General features: G+C 38.3%; 1 pseudogene; it reads right to left on the reverse strand.

Moving 5' to 3' along the window:
• Positions 1–20,824: 20,824 nt before the first annotated feature.
• On the reverse strand, positions 20,825–24,426 carry LOC111569006 (putative nuclease HARBI1; annotated as a pseudogene).
• Positions 24,427–26,781: the final 2,355 nt, after the last annotated feature.

The following is a 26,781-nucleotide window of genomic DNA, read 5'->3' on the forward strand; positions in this document are numbered from 1 at the left end:
ACGTGCACATTTCCTCCCTTCAAAGAGAGCTGGGTGAAGACAGGCAGAAAGGGGTGGGGAAAGTCAAGAACCGAAGCGAGGAAGGAGGAGGAGGATGTAGGAGGAAGAGCTGAAGGGAAGAGTGACTCGAGAGACCAAATCTGCTTTTTTTCAACATGTTTGTGAGTCTAAACCTCAACCAATGGGATGGTGAAGACCCTACATCAGGGGTGTCCAACATACGGCCCGCGGGCCAAAGGCGGTCCTCCAGAGGGTCCAATCCGGCCCTCAAAGTGTAAAAATTCCAGAGAAGACATTAACTGCAGATTGTAAATTAGTAAAACTATAAATTTAAAATCATTCGCTTTTGTCATTTTTTGTCTCATTTTTGTAATATTTTGTCGTTTTCTGTCTTTTTTGTCATTTTATTTGGTTTTATTCGTTGTTTTGTGTGCTGTTTTGTGTTTTTGATTTCGTTTTGTCATTTGTCCATTTTTTTGCCATTTTGTAACTTTTTTGACAAATTTTTTGTTTTGTTTCGTGTTGTTTGTCAAATTTTTTGTTGTTTGTGTCTCATTTTTGTCATATTGTGTCTTGCTGTTGTTGTTTTTTGTTGTTTTTTGTCTGACTTTAGTCTCATGTTTTTGTTGTTTTGTGATTCCTTTTCGTCTCACTTGTTGTTTTGGTCTTTTTTTTTGGTCATTTTGTGTTTTGCTTTATTCATTGTTTTTTGTCTCGTTTTTGTCGTTTGTCCATTTTTTTGTCGCTTTGTAACTTTTTTGTCCCTTTTTTGTTTTGTTTATTGTCATTTGTCAAATGTTTTGTCATTTTATGTCTCATTTTTGTAATATTTTGTCATTTTCTGTCTTTTTTTATCATTTTATTTAGTTTAATTCGTTGTTTTGTGTGCTGTTTTGTGTTTTTGATTTTGTTTTTGTCATTTGTCTATTTTTTTGCTGCTTTGTAACATTTTTGACAAATTTTTTTGTCTTTTGTGTTTTGTTTCATGTTGTCAAATTTTTTGTTGTTTTGTGTCTCATTTTTGTAATATTTTGTCTCGTTTTATTTCTTTTTGTCTGACTTTAGTCTCTGGAATTTTTACACTTCGAGGGCCGGATTGGACCCTCTGGAGGGCCGCTTTTGGCCCGCGGGCCGCATGTTGGACACCCCTGGACTAACCAGACGGAGTCCACATCTAAAAGGGGCTTTGCAGTAATGTTAATAATGCGTTGTTTTTAAGTTTCTGTTGTGTTGTCTTGTCTCGGCAGGCCTACTCCTGGAGCGTGACGCTGCTGCTGCTGCTCTATGACTGTGTTGCTGTGGTCATGCACTGCCTGCTGTCTGTGTCGGCCTTCACAACACTTAAATAGACTCACAAACACACACACTGGGTAAATGTACATACCACACCTTCCTCTTTGTAAGCAAAAACCTTTTTGAAAATCCTGCAGATATTTGTTTTACAACATTGGGTCGGCACCCAGTGGGTATTCCTGTGAAATTAATATTTATAATACAGATTATATGAGTGTAATTCTAAACTAAACTTGTTCTGATAGTGTGCAGTGGGACCACAGTGGCAGTTAGAAAAGAAGTTTTGACAGTAAATGATTCCCATTCAGTCGTCATGTAGCAGCAGAACGGGTTTACTGATCCATAATCCTGCACATAAAGGCCAACAGCTTCTGTTAATATTTTAATTAAACATCAGAATGGATGAACATTTGGTTTCAGTGATTTTGACAATGGCAGCTCTATATGAATCTATATGAAACTCAGATATTGGTTCTCTAACTGGGTGTACTGTAAATAATGACCTATAAATAACCACAACTCCTAATGGTTCCTTTGTTTTAGTGCAAAAATGTTCACATTTAAGGAATTATCTTTTTACTAAACTTCATGAACAACCTGAAATTTATGAAGAAAAATAAATTCAGTTTCATCAACATTCAGCCTCAGTTTATCATTTCCACATTACAACTTCCAGATCACAGTGTCTACAAAGAAACACAACATTTAGTCATATGGAGCTGAACCATAGAAAATTTACTGGAGGATCAGAACCACAAAAGTCAGACAAAAAAGACAATAAACAACAAAAACAAGACAAACTGTTACAATAATTAGACACAAAATGAAAAAAGCGAAAAACAAAATGACAAAAAAATGAGAGAAACAACACGAAACAAAACAAAAAGACGAAAAACTAGACAAAAAAGTTACAAAGCGACAAAAAAATGGACAAACTACAAAAACAAGACAAAAAACACAAAACGACAAAAACGGCTCACAAAAATATGAATAAAGCAAAACAAAATGAGAAAAATGAGAAACAACGACAAAAACATGAGACGAAAGTCAGACAGAAAAGACAAAAAACAACAAAAACAAGACAAAATGTTACAAAAATCAGAAACAAAATGACAACAAATTTGACAAATGAGACGAAATAAAACAAAAAGACAAAAAAATTTGACAAAAATGTTACAAAGCAACAAAAAAAGGGACAAATAACAAAACGAGACAAAAAACACAAAACTACAAAAACGAGAAACAAAACAACAGAAGTCAGACAAAAAACAACAAAAACGAGACAAAATATTACAGAAATGAGACACAAAATGACAAAAATGAGACAAATGACACGAAACTAAACAAAAAAAGACAAAGAATTAGACAAAAAAGTTACAAAGCGAAAAAAATGAACAAACAAAAACGAGACAAAAAATTACACAAATCACACAAACGAGACCGAAAGGAAATACAAAACAACAAAAAACAGAAACAAAATGACAACATGAGACAAATGACAAAAAAAGACACAAAACAACAAAAACATATTACAAAACTGAGACACAAAATGACAAACAGCTCCTCAGCGCTTTCCCAATGTGGGAATGCTGCTTTTCTTTTCCCTCTGCATTGAGAGGAACATTCCCAGTCCGGTGCTTTAAGGTCTAATTTGACTAATTTTCTTTGGAGAGTTTAGATGTTTGCTAGTGGATCAACAGTGGTGTTTCACACTATCTTGCATCTTCAGCTAACACATCTCAAAGCATGAAAACACGAAACAGGATGTGAAATTCACTTTGACAAACATCACAGACAAACAGACGGTATACCAACCTTTGCATGTGACCACCAGCGTCTCACAGTCAACTTTTCTGGTTGATCCCTTCTCAGTGATGTCATAACCTTCCATTCTGAATCCATTGTAAAATCTTGGCACACCGTAACAACCTGTCTTGCTCTGACAAACATGTTGCAGAATAGTCTCCATCTTATTTTTTTGACTGTGACACATAGGTAAGGAGGAGCTGTGGGAGGGTAGATGTAGGATCAGGCTGATGATGCCTTTACAATCCGTTGTCCAACTGACGGTGAGGAGACCCAGGACAGGTTCAGGGCTGCTGGAGTAGGAGGTGGGGGAAGCAGTGTCGGCTGCAGGAACTGTGGGGCTCATGCTGGTGGTCGAAGCATTGTCTCTGGTGTCTGGCCCAAATGTTGTTGCTTCCGATCCTGGGGGACAGAAATCAATTACTATGGAAAACAGATCAACACACAGGATCGAAATAATCAACAACTCTGGGAGAAATATGTGTTGTTTTATTCAGTCATCAGGAGATGACTGAATAAAACTTGTCATGTACTCTAATATAGATTTATATGTACCTAGAAATGCTGCATAGAATTCTACTATTATTATCATGTTTTTGTGTTCAATATGTATAAAGTTACAAATTGTCAAAAAAATGGACAAACGACAAAAACGAGACAAAAATGACAATAACGACACAAAAAACAATGAATAAAACAAAAACACAAGTGAGACCAAAAGGAAACACAAAACGACAAAAACGTGAGACAAATGACAAAAGTCAGACAAAAAACAAGACAAACTATTACAACAATGAGGCACAAAACGACAAAAACAAGAAACAAAGTGACAAAAAATGAGACAAATGACACAAAACAAAACCAAAAAAGACAAAAAAGTTACAAAGGGACAAAGAAATGAGAAAAGACACAAAACGACAAAAAGGACACAAAATGACAAAAATGAGAAACAAAACTAATTAAGCAAAACGCAAAATGGCAAAAATAAGACAAAAAACACAAGACAAAAAGGAAACATAAAACAACAAAAACATGAGACGAAAGTCAGACAAAAACAGACAAAAACCAACAAAAACAAGACAAAATATTACAAAAATGACACACACAACGACAAAAGAACAATGAACAATCTAGTGTGTTCCCTGTTTCTGTGCAGAACCATGTGAAACATCTACTTTCTGTTCAAATCAGCTGGTTTCTTCTTTATTTTTTATTTATTTTCAATTATGCTTTTTGTTATTTCCTCCAGAAACATCCATAATACAGAAGAGCAGAGATACACAAATACATCGATCACACAAAAATAAAAATGATAATAATAGTAGAATTATATGCACCACTTATAGTTACATACAAATGTATGTTCGAGTACAGGACAAGTTAGGAGAAGACTGAATACATGAAAGACAGACAGCCAAATGGAAAACAAAACTAAAACTAAAAAAAACAACAATTCCGTTCCCTTCAAAACCAGCACTAAAACGTCACTGAACTGCTTACACAGTGTTAAAGCAAAGCGTTCAACATCTGTTCTTCATGTCCCTGGTGTATGGGTTTGTTTTATACCGTCATCTATTCTTCAGATCTCATTACACTCTGATATTTTGTTTTTACGTTCTTTTCATTTTGCTTCTGTGTTTAACCCTCGTGTCGTCCTGCGGGTCAAAATTAACCATCAATATAGTGTGTAGGAACAACAAGCGGCACTCCATCTGGCAAAAACCCTTCAGTAGGACAACAAGGCTGTTCACAAATCGCACATTGTTGCATTTATTTTATCACTTCCTGCAACTGAACAAATGCTGATACAAGCCGACTTCATGTGGCTGCACATTTTAACCCTCCTGTTGTCATCATTTACGGGCACCAAAAAATATTGTTTGCTTGTCTGAAAAAAATCCAAAAATTCAGCCAAAAAATTCCCCAAATTTCAGAAAATTTGCAAAACCTTCAGGAAGAAAACTCCAATAATTTCTTTAAAGTTTCCCTTAAAAGTTTTTTTTTTTTTAAATCCTCCAAATTTGGCAAGAGAATTCTTGTAAATATTTTCAAAAAATGAATAAAAATATCCCCCCCCAAAAATCCTAAAAATATCTAAAGTGATTCCATATATATCAGTAAAACTTCTAATATTTTCTTTAAGAACATTCACAAAAAAATCAACCAAAATCCAGCAAATTTTGCTGGATTTTGGTTGATTTTTATGTGAATGTTCTTAAAGAAACATTTTTAACATTTCTTTTTTTCTACCAAAAAATTTTCAAAGATTTCCCAAAAATGTTGAAAATGTGGACATCAGAAGTTTCACTGTGAAAACTTGTTTTTTTTCCCCACATTTTCAAACTTTAAAACGGGTCAATTTTGACCTGCAGGACGAGGGTTAAACCATTTGTTTTGAACAATCTGTGCCGTTTCATCAGAAAAATGAACCAAATCTGGGCTTAAAATCACCACATTTCATCAAAATCAGCTAATTCTACACGTCTCCAAAAATAAAAAAGAGATTCTGCCCTCCTTGGCCCAAGTATGAAGCTGACCTGGGCTAAATTACAGATTCTGCTTGTATTACTCGACTTTGTTTTTGCCAAAAAGGCGATCTGTACAGTCAGGAAGTGTGTTCATGTTCACCTGTTAACCCTGAAAAACCCACTGTTGTAAAAACACAACGTGGGCTCATTTTTATTATATAAATTACTTCTTGCTGTGGTACTGCTCCACGGAGTTACCAGGCTACTTGCAGTGAAAAATGAGACCAGAACAAGCAAAAATGTGACATGACAGCCACCATCCACAGCACTAGTTTACCGATAAGTACATCTCAGTGCATTAACGTTCGTAGGTTGACCAGTTTTTCATAAGTCTTCATATTTACTGTGTTAGGAAGCTCAGGTTTCGTCTGGCTACACGCTAGGTTTCAGTAGCAAAGAGGCACAAATGAAGTTCACTGGGTGCATAATGGAGTTTCGCCCTCGTGTCGTCCTGCCGGTTAAATTGACCCATTTTAAAGTTTGAAAATGTGGAAAGAAAGAAATTTTCAGAGTGAAATTTCTAATGTTCACATTTTCAACATTTTTGGGAAATCTTTGAACATTTTTTGGTGGAAAAAAAAGAAATGTTAAAAATGTTTCTTAAGAACAGTCACATAAAAATCAACCAAAATCCAGTGAATTTCACTGGATTTTGGTAGATTTTTATGTGACTGTTCTTAAAGAAAATATTAGAAGTTTTACTGATATATATGTAATCACTTTAGATATTTTTAGGATTTTTTGGAAGATTTTTACTCATTTTTTGAAAATATTTACAAGAATTTTCTTGTCAAATTTGGGGGATTTTTTTTTAAATAATACTTTTAAGGGAAACTTTAAAGAAATTATTATCCACATTTTCAACATTTTGGGGAAATTTTTGAACTTTTTTTAGGTGGAAAAAAAGAAATGTTAAAAATATTTGAAATATTTATAATTTTTACTTTTTAAAAATTTTTCAAATGTTTCTTTCTCGCCGACGATATCCAACTCTACATCTCCACCAACACCACCGCCACCACCACCCTCCCCTCTCTCTCCAGCTGCTTGGCCGACATTAAATCCTGGATGAGGAAAAATTTTCTCCTGCTAAACTGCGACAAGACTGATCTCATCTTTATTGGACCTAAATCACTCACACCATTTCCCCACCCCCCCATTACCATTGATAACACCACCCTATCTCCTTCCGCTCACATCCGCAACCTCGGTGTGATATTTGACAGCAACCTCACTTTTGAACCCCACATTAATCAGATCACCAAAACTGCCTATTTCCATCTCCGCAACATCGCCCGTCTCCGCCCCTTCCTCTCCTTCTCAGCCGCTGAAACCCTCATTCATGCCTTCGTCACTTCCCGCCTTGACTACTGCAATAGCATTCTCTTCGGCTCCACCTCCAAAGTTCTCAATAAACTTCAACTCATTCAAAACTCTGCTGCCCGACTCCTCACCCAAACCTGTTCTCACGACCATATCACCCCCGTCCTGCAGAACCTCCATTGGCTCCCCATTTCACACCGCATCCAGTACAAACTGCTTCTCCTCACCTTCAAGTCCATCCATAATCTAGCCCCCTCTTACCTTACCGATTTGCTCCTCCCCTACACCCCCCCCAGGAATCTCCGTTCCTCCCACACAAACCTCCTTTCCATCCCGCACAGGACCAGCCGGCGACATTGGGGGGACAGAGCCTTCGCCATTGCCGCCCCCACACTCTGGAACTCACTCCCCCATGCCCTCCGTGACTGCACCAACCTCACCACATTTAAATCCCTTTTAAAGACTCACCTTTTTAGATCTGCTTTCCTTAAGTGATTCTGTATTTTATCTTGAACTTGTTTTACTATCTATTGATTTTAATTAACAGTTTTGTTTTATCTTATTGTATTTTATGTACAGCGTCTTTGAGTTTTTGGAAAAGCGCTTTATAAATAAAATTTATTATTATTATTATTATTATTATTATTAATAAATTTGTTTTTTTTTTTCTGAATTTGAATGAATTTGGATTTTTTTTCAGACAAGGGAACAATATTTTTTTGGTGCCCGTAAATGAGGACAACAGGTGGGTTAAAGTGATAAACCCAGAACTGGAAGTGATGCTTTTAAATGATTCGTACCAGCATATACCCAAGCAGGCTGACATTTGAATGAGACTGCAGATCCTCTTTTTAAGTTTAACTCATGATAAACCTTTACAGATGGACTCAGTCAGTGAAAGAAACAGCAGGGTTTGGATGTTTATATTCCTGAGCTGAGTCACCTTACATTTAGTCAGAGCTTCATCGAGTTATTAGAAAAAAACTGTGATATATAATCAGCAGTAATGTGACCCTGAGACTGGCTCTAGATCCAGAATAAAGCTGCTATTCTGTTCTATTAAATGGAAAATACACCTGGAACTGGACCAGATAATATTTTATTTTGAAAAAGACAAAAAGCAACAAAAAGAAGACAAAACATTACAACACGGAGAAGCCAAAACCGAGAAACAAAATGACAGAAAATGAGACACGAAACAAAACAAAAAAAAAAAAAATCAAAAAATTAGACAAAAAAGTTACAAAGTGACAAATGGACAAATGACAAAAACAAGGCAAAAATGACAAAATTACAATAATAACACAAAACAATGAATAAAGCAAAACACAAAATGATAAAAAATAAGACAAAAACGACAAGTGTGATCAAAAGGAAAGACAAAACGACACAAATATGAGACAAACGACAACAGTCAGACAAAAAAAGACAAAACACAACAAAAACTAGACAAAATATTACAAAAATGAGGCACAAAACGACAAAAACGAGGAACAAAATGACTAAAAATGAGACAAACGACACAAAACAAAACAAAAAAAAGACAAAAAGTCACAAAGTGACAAAGAAATGAGTAAAAACAAAACAACAAAAGCGAGAAACAAAACTACGTATTCAGCAAAACACAAAATGACAAAAATAAGACAAAAAACACAAGACAAAAAGGAAACAAAATGACAAAAATGAGAAACAAAACGACAAAAACGAGACAGACAAAAGTCAGACAAAAACAACAAGACAAAACATTACAAAATGAGACACAAAATGACAAAAGAACAATGAACAATCTAATAATTTACTTTATGATCAAAACAACTTGTCATGTTCTAGAAATGATTTTAAATTTATAGTTTTACTAATTTACAAACTGCAGTTAATGTCTTCTGTGGAATTTTTACACTTTGAGGGCCGGATTGGACCCTCTGGAGGGTCGATTTTGGCCCACAGGCCTCATGTTGGACACCTCTGTATTCTAGATATATCCATATGGTAAAAGCTCACTGACTGTAACACTTTTCAGTCCAATTTATTTCTTGGAACGTCTCTGCATCTGACTGGATTGAGCTAGACCTCTGAAGCTAATGCTAATGCTAGTTGCCTGGGTTATTTTCTCTTCTTTAATTTTCAGTTTGTCCTGAAAGTAGCAAACACTTACCAACACTCACGAACAAAACGGCTGAGATGATGAAAGCAGTGATGAGATCCATGACAGGAGCAGTGATCAACAAGTTCAGGTAGAAGACAGGAGGAGAAGCGATGACAGAAATCAGATGAACACACCAGCGTCAGAAGAAGTGATGAGAGAGGAAGTGATGCAGAACTCCTCCTGCTCTGTTCTGTCTTTCTCCATGCAGTGAATCACTTCATCCCCGACCCAATGCTGCTGCTGCTGCTGCTGCTGCTGCTGCTGCTGCTGCTGCTGCTGCTGCTGCTGCTGCTGCTGCTGCAAACGTGCACATTTCCTCCCTTCAAAGAGAGCTGGGTGAAGACAGGCAGAAAGGGGTGGGGAAAGTCAAGAACCGAAGCGAGGAAGGAGGAGGAGGATGTAGGAGGAAGAGCTGAAGGGAAGAGTGACGTGACTCGAGAGACCAAATCTGCTTTTTTTCAACATGTTTGTGAGTCTAAACCTCAACCAATGGGATAGTGAAGACCCTACATCAAGGGTGTCCAACATGCGGCCCGCGGGCCAAAAGCGGTCCTCCAGAGGGTCCAATCCGGACCTCAAAATGTAAAAATTCCAGAGAAGACATTAACTGCAGATTGTAAATTAGTAAAACTATAAATTTAAAATCATTTCTAGACCACGACAAGTTGTTTTGATCAGAAAGTAGAATACTAGATTGTTCATTGTGCTTTTGTCATTTTTTGTCTCATTTTTGTAATATTTTGTCGTTTTCTGTCTTTTTTATCATTTTATTTGGTTTTATTTGTTGTTTTGTGTTTTTGATTTCGTTTTTGTCATTTGTCCATTTTTTTTACCGCTTTGTAACTTTTTTGACAAATTTTTTGTTTTGTTTTGTGTTGTTTGTCAAATTTTTTGTTGTTTGTGTCTCATTTTTGTCATATTGTGTCTTGCTGTTGTTGTTTTTTGTTGTTTTTTGTCTGACTTTAGTCTCATGTTTTTGTTGTTTTGTGATTCCTTTTCGTCTCACTTGTTGTTTTGGTCTTTTTTTTGGTCATTTTGTGTTTTGCTTTATTCGTTCTTTTTTGTCTCGTTTTTGTCGTTTGTCCATTTTTTTGTCGCTTTGTAACTTTTTTGTCCCTTTTTTGTTTTGTTTATTGTCATTTGTCAAATGTTTTGTCATTTTATGTCTCATTTTTGTAATATTTTGTCGTTTTCTGTCTTTTTTTATCATTTTATTTTGTTTTATTCGTTGTTTTGTGTGCTGTTTTGTGTTTTTGATTTCGTTTTTGTCATTTGTCTATTTTTTTGCTGCTTTGTAACTTTTTTGACAAATTTTTTGTCTTTTGTGTTTTGTTTCATGTTGTCAAATTTTTTGTTGTTTTGTGTCTCATTTTTGTAATATTTTGTCTCGTTTTATTTCTTTTTGTCTGACTTTAGTCTCTGGAATTTTTACACTTCGAGGGCCGGACTGGACCCTCTGGAGGGCCGCTTTTGGCCCGCGGGCCGCATGTTGGACACCCCTGGACTAACCAAACGGAGTCCACATCTAAAAGGGGCTTTGCAGTAATGTTAATAATGCGTTGTTTTTAAGTTTCTGTTGTGTTGTCTTGTCTCGGCAGGCCTACTCCTGGAGCGTGACGCTGCTGCTGCTGCTCTATGACTGTGTTGCTGTGGTCATGCACTGCCTGCTGTCTGTGTCGGCCTTCACAACACTTAAATAGACTCACAAACACACACACTGGGTAAATGTACATACCACACCTTCCTCTTTGTAAGCAAAAACCTTTTTGAAAATCCTGCAGATATTTGTTTTACAGCATTGGGTCGGCACCCAGTAGGTATTCCTGTGAAATTAATATTTATAATACAGATTATATGAGTGTAATTCTAAACTAAACTTGTTCTGATAGTGTGCAGTGGGACCACAGTGGCAGTTAGAAGTTTTGACAGTAAATGATTCCCATTCAGTCGTCATGTAGCAGCAGAACGGGTTTACTGATCCATAATCCTGCACATAAAGGCCAACAGCTTCTGTTAATATTTCAATTAAACATCAGAATGGATGAACATTTGGTTTCAGTGATTTTGACAATGGCAGCTCTATATGAATCTATATGAAACTCAGATATTGGTTCTCTAACTGGGTGTACTGTAAATAATGACCTATAAATAACCACAACTCCTAATGGTTCCTTTGTTTTAGTGCAAAAATGTTCACATTTAAGGAATTATCTTTTTACTAAACTTCATGAACAACCTGAAATTTCTGAAGAAAAATAAATTCAGTTTCATCAACATTCAGCCTCAGTTTATCATTTCCACATTACAACTTCCAGATCACAGAGTGTCTACAAAGGAACACAACATTTAGTCATCTGGAACTGAACCAGAGAGGATTTACTGGAGGATCAGAACCACAAAAGTCAGACAAAAAAGACAAAAAACAACAAAAACAAGACAAACTGTTACAATAATTAGACACAAAATGACAAAAGCGAAAAACAAAATGACAAAAAAATGAGAGAAACAACATGAAACAAAACAAAAAGATACGAAAAACTAGACAAAAAAGTTACAAAGCGACAAAAAAATGGACAAACTACAAAAACAAGACAAAAAACACAAAACGACAAAAACGGCTCACAAAAATACGAATAAAGCAAAACAAAATGAGAAAAATGAGAAACAAAACGACAAAAACATGAGACGAAAGTCAGACAGAAAAGACAAAAAACAACAAAAACAAGACAAAATGTTACAAAAATCAGAAACAAAATGACAACAAATTTGACAAATGAGACGAAATAAAACAAAATGTTACAAAGCGACAAAAAAATGGACAAATGACAAAACGAGACAAAAAAACACAAAACGACAAAAACGAGAAACAAAACAACAGAAGTCAGACAAAAAACAACAAAAATGAGACAAAACATTACAAAAATGAGACAAAACGACAAAAGAACAATGAACAATCTAGTATTTTACTTTATGATCAAAACAACTTGTCATGGTCTAGAAATGATTTTAAATTTATAGTTTTACTAATTTACAATCTGCAGTTAATGTCTTCTCTGGAATTTTTACACTTTGAGGGCCGGATTGGACCCTCTGGAGGACCACTTTTGGCCCGCGGGCCGCATGTTGGACACCCCCGATTTAATCCATTCTGTCTGAAGACCAGTTCATGGCTTCTGCATCCCTGATGAGGACTTTAGTGTGAGAAGTGGGATTTCTACGGCACATAAGTGTCTAAAGAGAGATGTGAGTCCAGCTGAGGTCCAACAGATCCTCTAAAGAACTCTAGTTTGGATAGGAAGCATCTGGGAACCATGTTTGTTCAGTAGGAAGCAGCTGGGCTCCTGCTGGGTGTTCTAAAGTTCCAGATACTCGTTCATACATCCAGATCACAGTTCAGAGCTCATAAATGACTGGAGACTGGAGGTGTGAACGGTGGTCAACCTGCTCCAGAAGAGGCTGATGGGTTGTTATTGAGCTACTTGTTAGGTCTGGCTGTTGGATAGTTGCAGAGTAGAACCCAGAGTGGACTTTTTAAATGTGACTGTGAACTGGATCAGACACCTCCACCACAAAACGCCTTTTGGAAAGCTGAGTTGAACTATTTAAGGGCAGGAATTAACCACTGGCTGCTGGTTTATGACTGCGGAGGGTTATAGGATAATGTTCTAATAATGTTAAAACACTTCTAACACACACAAAAAAGCTTCTAATGTTCATAACCCTCCTGTTGTCCTCATTTACCAGCACCAAATAATATTGTTTCCTTGTCTGACAAAAATCCAAAAAGTCAGCAAAAAAATTCCCCAAATTTCAGAAAATTTGCAAAACCTTCAGGAAGAAAATTCCAATAATTCCTTAAAAGTTTCCCTTAAAAGTTTTATTTAAAAAAAATCCCCCAAATTTGACAAGAAAATTCTTGGAAATATTTTCAAAAAATGAGTAAAAATCTTCCAAAAAATCCTAAAAATATCTAAAGTGATTGCATATATATCAGTAAAACTTCGAATATTTTCTTTAAGAACATTCACATAAAAATCAACCCAAATATTTTGGTTGATTTTTATGTGAATGTTCTTAAGAAACATTTTTAACATTTCTTTTTTTTCACCAAAAAATGTTCAAAGATTTCCCCAAAAATGTTGAAAATGTGGACATCAGAAGTTTCACTGTGAAAATAGATTTTTTTCCCGACATTTTCAAACTTTAAAACGGGTCCATTTTGACCTGCAGGACGACACGAGGGTTAAGGAACATTCTGCTGCTCTATAGTAATCACATCCTTGGAAATAATTTCTGCGAAACAAGCCAAAAATATCTTTTTCTGATAAACTGAAACTGTGGACGTCTGCGTTGCTGAACGCCTCCAACATTGCCTCCTATTAGAGCGTATTTTCAGCGTGTTTTTTACATCTGAGTGTTCGTAGACCGGAGCGATGTATGACAGGACGCCTCGAAGACGACAAGTTTCCAACAGCACCAGTCGGTGTGTGGAACCTTGTTAGTGCAGCTACAGAGTGAATAAATACTGAATCTTCTGTGTGACTCATCTCAGCTTCTACTCCGTCACTCTTGGTTTCTCTCAGCATCCACTTTAACTTTACGGCACCATATAGACGACAAAAGCCCCGCAGACTTTCACTTCCTCCTCCTCTGTGCTCTACATCTCGTTTCTCATGACGAGGAACCAGCTTCTGTTCACAACCAGAACCAGGTCACCCTTTCTTCTCAGGAGGCAAAAGTCTTTTTGTTTTTCTTAAATTACCTCTACAGCGGTGACCTCCACTCCAGACTGTTCCTCTCAAAGCCTTGGTCAGGATTCAGCCAACATCTATTCCAAATCTAGATGTTGGCTGAGGAAAAAGAGGAAGATCTATTGAGACGTTCAGAGCAAGCTTCACCATCAAGGTGGCCATGATGTCCTACCATCACCCAATAACCTCAGCCAGTGGGATGGTGAAGACCCTACATCAGGGGTGTCCAACATGAGGCCCGCGGGCCAAAAGCAGTCCTCCAAAGGGTCCAATCCGGCCCTCAAAGTGTAAAAATTCCAGAGAAGACATTAACTGCAGATTGTAAATTAGTAAAACTATAAATTTAAAATCATTTCTAGACCATGACAAGTTGTTTGGATCAGAAAGTAAAATACTAGATTGTTCATTGTTCTTTTGTCATTTTGTATCTCATTTTTGTAATATTTTGTCTTGTTTTAGTTTTTTTTGTCTGACTTTTGTCGTTTGTCTCATGTTTTTTGCCATTTTGTGTCTTATTGTTGTGTTTTTTTGTCTCGTTTTTGTGATATTCTGTCCTGCTTTTGTTGGGGTTTTTTTTGGTTTTTTTGTCTTTTTTTGTCTGACTTTCGTCTCATGATTTTGTCATTTTGTTTCTTATTTTTGTTGTTTTGCGTTTCCTTTCCGTCTCACTTGTGTTTTTTCTCTTATTTTTGTCATTTTATGTTTGTGTCATTTTATTCCTTGCTTTGTGTGCCATTTTTGTTGTTTTGTGTTTTTTGTCGAGTTTTTGTCGTTTATCCATTTTTTTGTCATTTTTTAACTATTTTGGCAAATTTTTTGTCTCTTTTTTGTTTTGTTTCGTGTCGTTGGTCAAATTTTCTGTTATTTTGTGTCATTTTTGTAATGGTTTGTCTTGTTTTTGTTGTTTTTTGTCTGACTTGTCGTTCATCTCATGTTTTTTTTGTTTTGTTTCTCGTTATTGTGGTGTTGTTTCATTTTTGTTTCACTTGTGTTTTTTTGTCTATTTTTGTCATTTTGTGCTTTGCTTTATTCGTGTTTTGTGTGCTGTTTTGTGTTTTTTTTCTCTCGTTTTTGTTGTTTATCCATTTTTTTGTTGCTTTGTAGCTTGTCAAAGTTTTGGTCTTTTTTGTTTTATTTCATGTTGTTTGTCTCATTTTTTTATGTTTTGTGTCTCATTTTCTCAATACTTTTTGGTTTTTTGCCTTTTTTTATCTGACTTTTGTCGTGTTGATCATATAGTAAAACTGGTCCGGTCCACAGGAGATCAAACTGGGCTGAATGTGGAACCTGAACTAAAATGAGTTGGACACCCCTGATCAACATGCCCACTGACTCCAGCTCCACTCAAACACATCTTAGTGGGCTGCAAGACCAGCCTCACTCAAGGCCGTTACACCTGGAGGTACAACCAGGTGCTGAAGTGTCTGGCACTAGTGCTGGAGACAGAGCGCATGAGTGTCAACGTCCTTCCATCCACGTCGACCCGATGGCAAGAAAGAAACAACATTTGTCCGGGAGGGTGAAGGTCCTCTTGGGCGGCCCCAGATCTTGGACAGTTGAAAGGGGCTTGTGATTAGAGGATGCTGGTAGACCTGGACCAAAAGATCTGCTTCCCACCTGAGATCACATCCACCAACCTGTGACCAGACCTGGTGCTGTGGTCAGCTTTGCTTAGACATGTCTAAATCATGGAGCTCACAGTGTCCTGGGAGAGCTCAGTAGAGGAGGCCAATGAGCGCAAGAAGCTGAGATATATGGAGTTTGCCACCAATGCCAAACAGCGAGGCTGGAAGGTGAGGGTCTCACCAGTAAGTAGGCTGCAGAGGATTCGTAGCCACCTCGACATTTGGGCTTCTCCTGGAGATTGGAGTATGTAGGAAGGCCCACCGGCAGGTGATCAAGCACCTCTCCAGAGCTGCTGAAAAGGGAAGTCAGTGGCTGTGGATGAAGAGAAAGCACTCCACCTGGGTTTTCAGGTGAGTAGATGGCATCTAGAGGGTGAACCTGGGATTCACTGCTGAACCCTCTGGAGATGTCATGGGCCAATCAGGGTTAGGGTTAGGGTTAACCTAACCCTAACCCTACACCGAAGAAGGAGGGCGCCCACTGGATAACCCAGAGGATGCTCTCACCCACTGGACCATCTCACAGAGTCTGAGGTGTCTCGTGTATGCAAGAAGGGATGTCAACATCTAGTCCTACACAACAGATCTGCAGTCATGGAAACATCAGCATACGTCATGTAAATTTAGTGTTTTTGGACATATTTGATTTTGATTGAAATAACAAAGGTTAGATCCTAAATAACATAAACTGCACTAAACTATTGGTCTCTTCTTCTTCTTTTTTGAATTGCTACCTTTCATTGACACCAATAATGATCCTGTATTTTAATAGGTGATTTTACCAGACATGTTGACAATGTGGCAGACACCAGAGTCAAAGAATTATTGGAATGCATGGATTTTAAACAGCAGATTATCTTACCTACTCACAAACATTAGATTTAGTTCTACCATGTGGTCTGAATCTGTCACTGATCTAGCTTTCTCTGTCTTTTTTCATAGTCTTAACCAATCTTTACATCCTCCTTCAGGTAGTCACAACTCTCACATCACATATACAGCGCTTGATGCAGCTGCTCCCATCAAAACCAAGAAAATAACTACAAAAAAAACGTTCCGCTAAAAAATAATCACACCATGAAACTAAAAAGAGAACGCAGAACTTCAGAGTGCAGAAAACAAAACTAGAAATCCATCATGACATACTCACTGAAAATCTAAAACAGAGAAATTCCAGAGTCCCGACAAGCACACTTCTCTAACTTAACACCAATATTCATAATCTAGACGGCTTTCAGGACAATAGATTCTTTATTAAATCCAACAAGACATTATAGCAATGAGCCTCCAGCCTCTAGACCAGGGGTGTCCAACTCATCTAAGTTCAGGTTCCACATTCAGCTCAGTTTGATCTCAAGTGGACTGGACCAGTTTTTACATTGTTTTGCGTGCCATTTTGTGTTTTTTGTCTGGTTTTTGTTGTTTATCTGGTTTTTTTTGTGGCTTTGTAACTTGTTTTTTCTTTTTTTGTTTTATTTCGTGTCGTTTGTCTCATTTTTTTGTTGCTTTGTCTTATTTTCACAATATTTTGTCTTGTTTTTGTTGTTTTGTTCTTTTTTTATCTGACTTGTCGTTTTGATCTTATAGAGTAAAGCAGAACACAAAATGACAAAAATGAGACAAAAAACACAAGCGATACAAAAAGGAAACACAAAACGACAAAAACATGAGACGAACAACAAGCCAGACAAAAAACAACAAAAACAAGACAAAATGTTGTGAAAATGAGACGCAAAACAACAAAAAAATTGACAAATGACAGCAAAAAAAACAAAAGAGACAAAAAAGTTACAAAGCGACAAAAAAATGGACAACCAACAAAAACAAGACCAAAAAAACCCACAAAATGAGAAAAATGGCACGCAAAACACAAAATGACTAAAGACAAAAACCACAAGTCAGATGAAAAGGAAACACAAAACGACAAAAACATGAGACGAAAGTCAGACAAAATCCAACAAATGTCGCTGGATTTTGGTTGATTGGTTCATTTTTTTTCCCACCAAACAATGTTCAAAAATTTTTCATTTTTGTTTTGTTTCATTTCGTTTGTCTGATTTTGTCATTTTCTGTCTCATTTTGTTGTTTTTTTTTGTCTGACTTTTGTCATTTCTCCATGTTTTTGTCATTATTTGTTTCTTTTTTGTTTCGCTTTTTTGGTCTATTTTTTGTGGTTTTTGTCATGTTTTGTCTTCTTTTTTTGTTGTTTGTCTCTTGTTTTCATCGTTTTGTTTCCCAAAAATGTTGAAAATGTGGACATCACAAGTTTCACTGTGAAAATATTTTTTTCCCCCACATTTTTAAACTTTAAAACGGGATAATTTTGACCCGCAGGATGACACGAGGGTTAAGAAAGTACCACTATCATATCCATTATCATAAGACCACATAGTATTTTGGAAGGCTCTACACTGGCGCCCTCTGGTGGCAAGATAGTTAAACCAAGCAGGAAGCCATGGGCAGAAGGACCATCCAGAAGCTGGAACATCGGGTCAATCAGGTCAGTAGGTCAACAACCAGGAAGAGCTGCAGAACAAAAAGTAGAGCTGATCCAAAGTCTGTTGTCCTTCCTGGAACGAGGAGGACCTCTACTGAGCCAAACCTTCAAATGCTTCTCCATCGCTCTAATCAAGGGCTGCATTAAGACAATCAAGTGTTCTTAGTCTCCATAAATCACTCATTAAAGATCACTGCACAACCTTCACCTGGAGGAAATACTGAACCAAAAGATCAGAGTTTAATATTCTGATTAATGATTTAAATCAGGAGAGTCAAAGTCATCCTAGTCCAGGTTCCACATCCAGTCCAGTCTGATCTCCAGTGACCAGTAAAACCACAGCATAATAACCTAGAAATAACCACAACTCCTAATGGTTCCTTTGGTTCAGTGCAAAAATGTTCACATTTAAGGAATTATCTTTATACTAAACATCATGAACAACCTGAAATTTATGAAGAAAGATAAATTTAATTTCATCAACATTATCATTTCCACATTACAACTTCCAGATCACAGAATGTCTACAAAGGAACACAACATTTAGTCATCTGGAACTGAACCATAGAGGATTTACTGGAGGATTAAAACGACAACAGTCAGACAAAAAAAATACAAAAAAACAACAAAAACAAGACAAAATATTACAAAAATGGGACACAAAACAACAAAAAAATGAGACTAATGACATGAAACAAAACACAAAAGAACCAAAAACAGCAAAAAATGAGTCAAACAACAAAAGTTAGACAAAAAAAAGACAAAAGCAACCCAACAAAAACAAGACAAAATGTTACAAACTTGAGACGCAAAACGACAAAAACAAGGCATAAAATGACAAAAGTGAGAAACAAAACAACAAAAAATGAGACAAATGACACAAAACAAAAAGAGACAAAAAATCTGCCAAAATGGACAAATGACAAAAATGAGACAAGAAATTACACAAATGACACAAACGAGACAGAAAATGACAAAAGCAAGAAACGAAATGACAAAAAAATAGACAAACAACACAAATGAGATAAAAGGAAACACAAAGCGAGAAAAACAAGAAACAAAAAGACAAAAACATGAGACAAAAGTCGGATTTTAAAAAAAGACAAAAAATCAACAAAAACAAGACAAAATATTACAAAAATGAGACATAAAAAAATGAGACTATTGACACGAAACAAAACACAAAAGAATCAAAAACAGAAAAAAATGAGACAAACGACAAAAGTCAGACAAAAAAGACAAGAAACTGCAACAAAAACAAGACAAAATACTACAAAAATGAGACACAAAATGCCAAAAAAACAATGAACAATTTAGTATTTTACTTTAGGATCAAAACAACTTGTCATGGTCTAGAAATGATTTTAAATTTATAGTTTTACTAATTTACAATCTGCAGTTAATGTCTTCTCTGGAATTTTTACACTTTGAGGGCCGGATTGGACCCTCTGGAGGACCGCTTTTGGCCCGCGGGCCGTATGTTGGACACCCCTGGGGTCCGTTTCACGAAGCAGGTTCAACAAACTCTGAGTTTAACCCTGAACTCTGAGTTGATCTACTCTGAGATAGAAAACTCTGAGTTTTCGGTTTCACAACGGCTGATTTGAGTTGGTTAAATCAACTCGGAGTAGTTTCACCCGGAGTTAAGCGCGTGCACCACAACTCTGAAAAGCCAGTATCAATGGAGCGCCGATTCGACGAGTCACCATGGCAACGGGGAAGCGGAGGACTCCACCGTTTGAATTGGAAATCTTAATGCGCTTATATAGCGATTTGAACACGTTTTTAGAAAGAAGTGCAGCACCTGCAGCTGCAAAAGAGAGGGAGACGGTGTGGGAGAACATTGCTGCCCGGGTCAATGTGTAAGTTTAAATCACAATAATATTACAGGGGAAGACTATTAAGTTATTTCATTTAGGTGCAATCCCGCGGGGGTGAAGCGCACGTGGCAGCAGCTGAAGATGAAATATAAAAACATTGTTCAAACAGGTAAGAAGTCAGCATAATCTTATGGAGCTACCTCATTTTGATCATGTTTTACATCGTACAGTAGCCTAAATATTAGGTGGCTGTTTGACTGTGCAGTGGTTCTATCCCACACAGCCTAAATGTCTGCATCCATATCATGTTCTGTTAAACAATTAAGCCTATTTAAACTAACACAGACTTCTACTCAGCCAACAGAAAGAAAGGAGATGCCCGTAAAACGGGAGGTGGCCCAGCACCACCACCTCTAACGGAAGCAGAGGAGCTGGTCCTAAGCCAGAATTTGGGAAGGCCAGTGGCTGAGGGAATCCCTGGAGGGAGTTCATCCTCTGAGACCACCCCCCAAGACACAAGTGCTTTTATAAAATGTAATGTCTCTGTGTGTGTAGCCCATGTATATGTATATATGGAATGTTTTCAAGCATATTCATACAAATATTCATTTCTCTTTTGGGTCTTTTTTTCTTTTGGCCCAACAGATTCTGATGGTACTATCTGCCTGGTGGAGCCCCTTCACACCACAACAGACCTTGTAACTGTAAGTAGGCAATACTCCAAAGATTTAGCCAAATGGTAGTTTAAGTCCACTGAAACATATCACTCATCTAGGATGAAGAGGATGAAACTGTGTCTGCTGCCTTTACAGAGGGGGATCCAGAAAGGCATACAGAGGTATGTTACTGATAGTTCTCTTCCCATTCACATTTCTGAACATTCTGGTGGAATATAGAATGGCATTTAGCCTACACTGAAGTATTGCACATTCTCATCCTTTTTAACAGAGCATGGCTGGACAGCAGCAGGATGCTTCCTCAACTTCCACTGCACAGATTGACACAGTGAGATGGATGTTCAGTAAACACCAGAGGTTCAGTCCATGGAATTCATGTGCAACTGTATAATTTAATGTCCTTTATGTATTCCCAGTTACCAGTAAAACAAATATACAAAATCCACTTGCTGAGAAAAATACAAAAAACAGATAAAGAAATGCAGTACTTGGACCGCCAGATTAAGAAGGCAGATCTGGAAATTGAAATACTGGAGCACAAGTTAGAGGTGGATGCAGGTCACAGGTGAATTATGTTAACTACTGGAACATGAACTAAACTAGCTCTTTTATTTGTAGGAAATAAAGAAGACCAAATGAAATGTATGTCATGTGTTTATTTCACTGCTGTGGTGGTGATGATGGTGACTTAAACTCTGCAGTGATTATTGCATATGGTGTCTCTGACTGCTCTGCTGTCCTGGATAGCTGGCAGGTGGATGAGGTCATCATCTGGGTCTTCAGTTTGTAGGGCAGAGTGTTGCTCTCCTCTAATAGTGGTAATATTATGAAGAACAACACATGCCACAATAATATCACAGGCCTCTCAGGAGTCACCCTGAGGTGATGTAGACACTGGAAACAGGCTTTCAGCAGGTCTATGGTCATCTCCACCCAGGCTCTCGTCTTGCAGTGAGCCCGGTTGAAGTTCTGTTGGGGGCCTGGTTCAGGGTCAGGGTATGAGGTCATCAGCCTGGGTTGGCATGGTAACCCCTGTCACCCAGCAGAAGGCCATCAAACTCTCCTGTAATGTATAGTGGATACATTAGAGTATATTAAAGGAGGGAGACAAGTGAATTATATTGTTAAAATCTTTAGGCTGCTTACCACGTTGCAGTCTGTTGCTCACATTAAACTCGTGATAAATCCTCCAGTCATGAACAGATCCAGACCACTTGGCCTCCACATTGGAAATGATGTATGCAGCATCACATATGATCTTGACAGTGCAGAGAATGACAGATGTTGAACTATGATGCAGTCTTTAACATTTTGAAACCGTAGTCAATCTACCTCTAACCTACCTGCACATTTATGCTGTGAATGGACTTCCTGTTCACATAATCAGCTTCATTATATTTGGGAGCTGTGATGGGGATGTGTGTGCCATCTATGCAGCCAATCACACTGGGAAATCCTAAAAGAAATTAAATTTACTAATCACAGTCTGAGGTTGCAGCACAATGTCATTAACTGGATATGATTTAAAATTAATTTAACAGATCTCTACATCATTCACCTGCAATCCTGTGGAACTCCTCCTTGATGGCTCTGACAGGTTTATGTCCAGGGAAAACGACAAAGATAGGTAAAAGTCGTTTCAGGGCCAGACACACTTTTCTGACCGTCCTGCATACAGTTGTCTTACTGAAGTGCTCTGCATCTCCGACGTTGTATAAAAAACTCCCATTTGCAAAGAACCGCAGCGCAACACACAACATCTGCTGGGACGTGAGAGCATGACTGCGGTTGGTGATGTTGTAAATGTAAGGACGGAGTAGGTTGTGGATGTAGGTTATGGATTGTGATGTGAAACGGTACCGTTCAAAAAGATAACTGTCCGGAAACGCCAAAACATCTATGCGCGGTCTGAAAACAATCTCCCGACGAATATTTAATTTTCTGCACAGTAATGCTGCTCCTTCATCCACTGGATCGTTAATAAAAGGACGTCATTTTGACACACGGCAGAACTAGACTTCGCCAAAACTCGCCAGTTGACTGAATGAATGAGGAAATGAAATGGCGTGTGTGACTGAAAGAGGGCGGAGACTGAGAGAAACTCGAGGTTTACTGAGATAAACCTGGTCCCGACCAGGTTAGAGTCAGAGAGTCTGTTACTATGGTAACTGACCGAGAGCTTAAGTTACCTCTCTTTGTGAAACAGGGTAGAGTTACCCCTCTGTCTCTGGTTTGAGTTACCTCGCTTTGTGAAACGGAAAACTCAGAGTTTCCCTCATTTCAGGGTTAACAAACTCAGAGTTTTCACTAAACCTGCTTCGTGAAACGGACCCCTGGTCTAGAAGGTGGTACATGAACATTGTTTTCGTACTATTGTCCAATGAGAGGAAGTGTTAATGTGCTGTCTGACGTATCTGAATCATAAATGTGCCTGCTTCGTTCTAGATGATTTTCCGATTTAATACATTAAATCTCATTTTTTGAACAAAACACACCCGTTTCAACTGGTCTTATCCTGTCTTTTCAAGTGTAATTTGATTCCGTTCTGCTCTATTTATCCTTGTTCTACTGTGTTATTGTATTTGTATTGATTTTAGTTCTTTATGTTGAACACTTTTTGCTGCATAATCAGAAATAAATGATTCTTTAATTCCAAGAAATAAAAACTCGGAGCGGTTTGATTTTAAATCAGCATCAGTTTAATTATTCACAACCCCCCAAAAAAAACAGAAAGAAAAAAATATTTAACAATCTACAGTCATCAGTATTCTTATACAATTCCTCGCCATTGGAACAGATAAATCCATCTACACGTTATTTCCCTCTGAATAATATTAATGCTAGTCTCTATTAAGACGTCTCCCTTGTGCTTCTTCTAAAACACTGTAAGACTATTATTATTACTGCCATCCTCTCTGGGACGTGTCTTAGTTGGGATTTGAAAAGCTCATCATTCACAGAATCATCTCCATTTGAAGGGAAGCTGTCTGGTCGGACTGACTCAACGTCAACTGAAGCCATCAGGAAGCTTTTACACGGTCAGTAGAAGGTAAGACTCGACTACAGCACTGGTGATACAGAACCAAAGAGTAGGACGACGACATGTCTGCAGGTCTTATTAATCCTTCAAACCCAGAGTGTGGACATCTGTGGCACTGAGCTCTAACTCCAGGTCAACCAATCACAGGCCCTACAGGGACAAAGAGTCTGTGGTTGGGTGTTGTAGATTAACAAGGTCTAGTAAGGCAGACCTTTAGAAACCACTTAGAATGGTGAGTCAATCATTTCTTCATGTTTCTAGACATGTTGCCAGATTTGGTTTCTTATCCATCCAAATGGAACGCAAGCGTGACCTGAATTTCAAGAAAATCACCAACTGAGAAAATGAATCAACTCTTCCCTTTATTCTCTACCATTTTAGCCAATATTAGGAGTTGGGTGGTTGGTGAAGGTCAACACTAGGCGGCACAAAGTTCCCCGTCTGTACTATAAAACCACTGCAGAAGAGGACACAACGAGATGATGAACTGCTGGCCAAAGATTATAGACAACATGATGCCATTTCTGCTTGTATTAATATGAGAAAGGTGAAGGTTGAGAAATATCCAATCCAACCAGCCACTGGACATTTGATTCCTTTAAGCTTCAGGGGTTGCCTCACTAGAAGATGTTAACTCTGACTTCTGTTGTCCGGGTCTGTAGCTGGGAACATTTTGAGTTTGCCGTTCCAGTCACATGATGTCTAGAGGCTCTTTAGTGGAAATCATTCTCCTGCACAGGAGACAACATGGATCTAGTGTTTCTGTTCTGCTCTTTGCTTGGAACAGAAACAAACTTTGTGAGGCTCGGAGTTACGACATCACCCATCAGTCCATGTGACCAAAGAGAAACCTTCTCACTGGCTCTTAGTTCATGATCAGGAGGGGTTTTGGGACGTCTCAGTTCAGCAATATCTGCCATCTTTTAGCCATGATTCAGAAAATGAACAACCGTGATGAGGCTATAATAATGCATGGCTCAGACTACATGACATTTGAGTCAGATTTGGCTGAGAGTCACAACAATCTCCATGCCAATCCATGACCTTAGTGATGCCATCAGGATGGAGGACTCAGGAAAAGATGTCTGGAAGCTGTTGTCAGTTGCTTTCTCCAATGCAGTCCAAAGGTAACTTTGGATTTATTGGGTTTCTAGTGAATTACTGAATGTCTAAAGCCCAAACGAAAGACAAAAAGAGTGACTGTGGCCCTGCCTGTGGTTTACAGGAAGAGGACAGTATGGGTCATCTGTCCTTTAGCCTGTCTGGACAGTCATCAAGCTTTCTGTGGTCCCATTGGTCGACATCACAGAACGATTGAGGGAGTGTGAGGTTGTCATTGGGACGTTGTAAGCCAAGATGAAGCACTGGTTCTCATCCACTACAACGCCAGACGGTGTAAATAAATGGACGTATTAATGTGTGACATCATCTTTTGGTTGGTTTGAAGCCCAATGATGCAGCATACGAGTAGCGCCGACTGTTCTGTTTGGAGCCAGGACCTTCCAACTAAAGAAAGCAGGGTGGGACCTCTCATTCATCCTACAGTAAACCAACGGAAGCCAACAGGAACTAGCTACAGCGTGCTAACAATCATCAAGACCAATGTAAGCTTCTTGTCAGGGAATCTACTTAACCATAAAAATGGGTTTACGCAGAAAGTGTCAAAACTTTCCATCAGCCTCATAAATGAAGCAGCAATCATTTCCAAAACAACCACCGGCTAGCTTAGCAGAGGGACCACATTTAGCCAGAGACAATCCTGGGCTATTAATAAAAACAGAAATAAAAGGAATCAGTGGAGGTGAAGGTGATGCTTTCTGAAGTTGGAGGCAGATGTTCTTTTAGCAGCATCCACGTAAACTTTGGTAGCTACTAACTATGATGGCCAACATGGGATAAAAGCACCAGCAGTCAAACTCAGGGTTCATTTTCTGTCCCTACTAGGGCTGAAACAATTCCTCGAGTTATTTGAGTAATTCGATTACTAAAATTCTTCGAGGCAAAATTCTCTGAATCGAGCCTTCGTTTAATCAACTACACGCTAGACCCCAGGTCACAAAATGGCGGACCGTGGTCCGAGGCCGGACCCAGACTTCATTAGATACAAACCGGGTCCTTAAATTTGACGGGACGCTTCTATTTTAACCATTGCAGCTTTTCTATTGTTTACGGCAGGAGTGCCCAACCAGTCCGTGGTCTAAATGGTCGTCTAAACTAGCCGTCAGTGAACTAAAACAAGGACAGATTCAGCTGCTGCACAGCTTATTTCTCGCCTCAAATGCTTTCAGGAATACTTTTCCCTGAAGTGTTTTTGAAATAAAAGAGAAAGTTTGTGGCTGAGCCGCTGTGTTTATCCAACGCATCTGCTGGACTGTCAAGCTGAAAGCTCGGTCACGTGACCACGTAGCGGCCCGCTGAAGTTCAGGCGCTGTCACGTGACAATGTTGTGGCCCGCTAGAGACCGCCCACCATGCGTGCGATTTTCAGATGCGGCGCATTTACATGCGGGAAAAACGCATCTAGTGGACACGTAGCTTCACTGTATGCCAGAATTCTGGTGTGCGGTGCCAGCGTTTGGCGGCTCGAAAAAAAAAGACAGGACTACATTGCCAATCGAGTTCATCTACCAATGAAATGAGGGGAACACAGCTTTTGCTCTCAACCAAACTAATATCACTAGCCAATGGGATGTAGAGTTGGTGTCCAGGACGGTTATTTCTGCTGCACAGCCCACTCACTTCCCCTTTTGATGCTGTAACGCACATGCCTAGTGCGGAATCTAATTACTTGATTAATCGCCAGAATAATCGATAGAATACTTGATTACTAAAATAATCGATAGCTGCAGCAACGTCTGTCAGGAAATGCTGATATCATGTAGACTGAACCTGGCATAAGAGTCCTGTACCGCAGCTCTGGGTAAAACTGGTATGATTCTGCGTTTAAGTCCCTGACATGCAATCCATTAACGTACGCTTTTTACCGACCTATCCCAAAATAACCCCCTTTCCAGTGATTCCCCGTTTGGTTTCTAGGTAGACTAGAAAACACTGAAGTCTTAACAGCAGTACAGTGTTTCAAAGGCAATCATTCCACATCTCATCTCACTGATGAAGGAAATATTGTGACGTTTGGAAACACTCGTTTGTGACGATATCAGAGCACCAGGAGGAGAAAGTTTCAACGTAAAGTGATCGTTGTTTGGTGAAAATGTTGAAGAAACTGCTCAGAGGAAATGTAAAAGTATTCGACTTCAAGGCAGCACTTCCACGTTT

This window comes from Amphiprion ocellaris, chromosome 4, assembly GCF_022539595.1.
Source record: "Amphiprion ocellaris isolate individual 3 ecotype Okinawa chromosome 4, ASM2253959v1, whole genome shotgun sequence".
Lineage (NCBI taxonomy): Eukaryota > Metazoa > Chordata > Actinopteri > Pomacentridae > Amphiprion > Amphiprion ocellaris.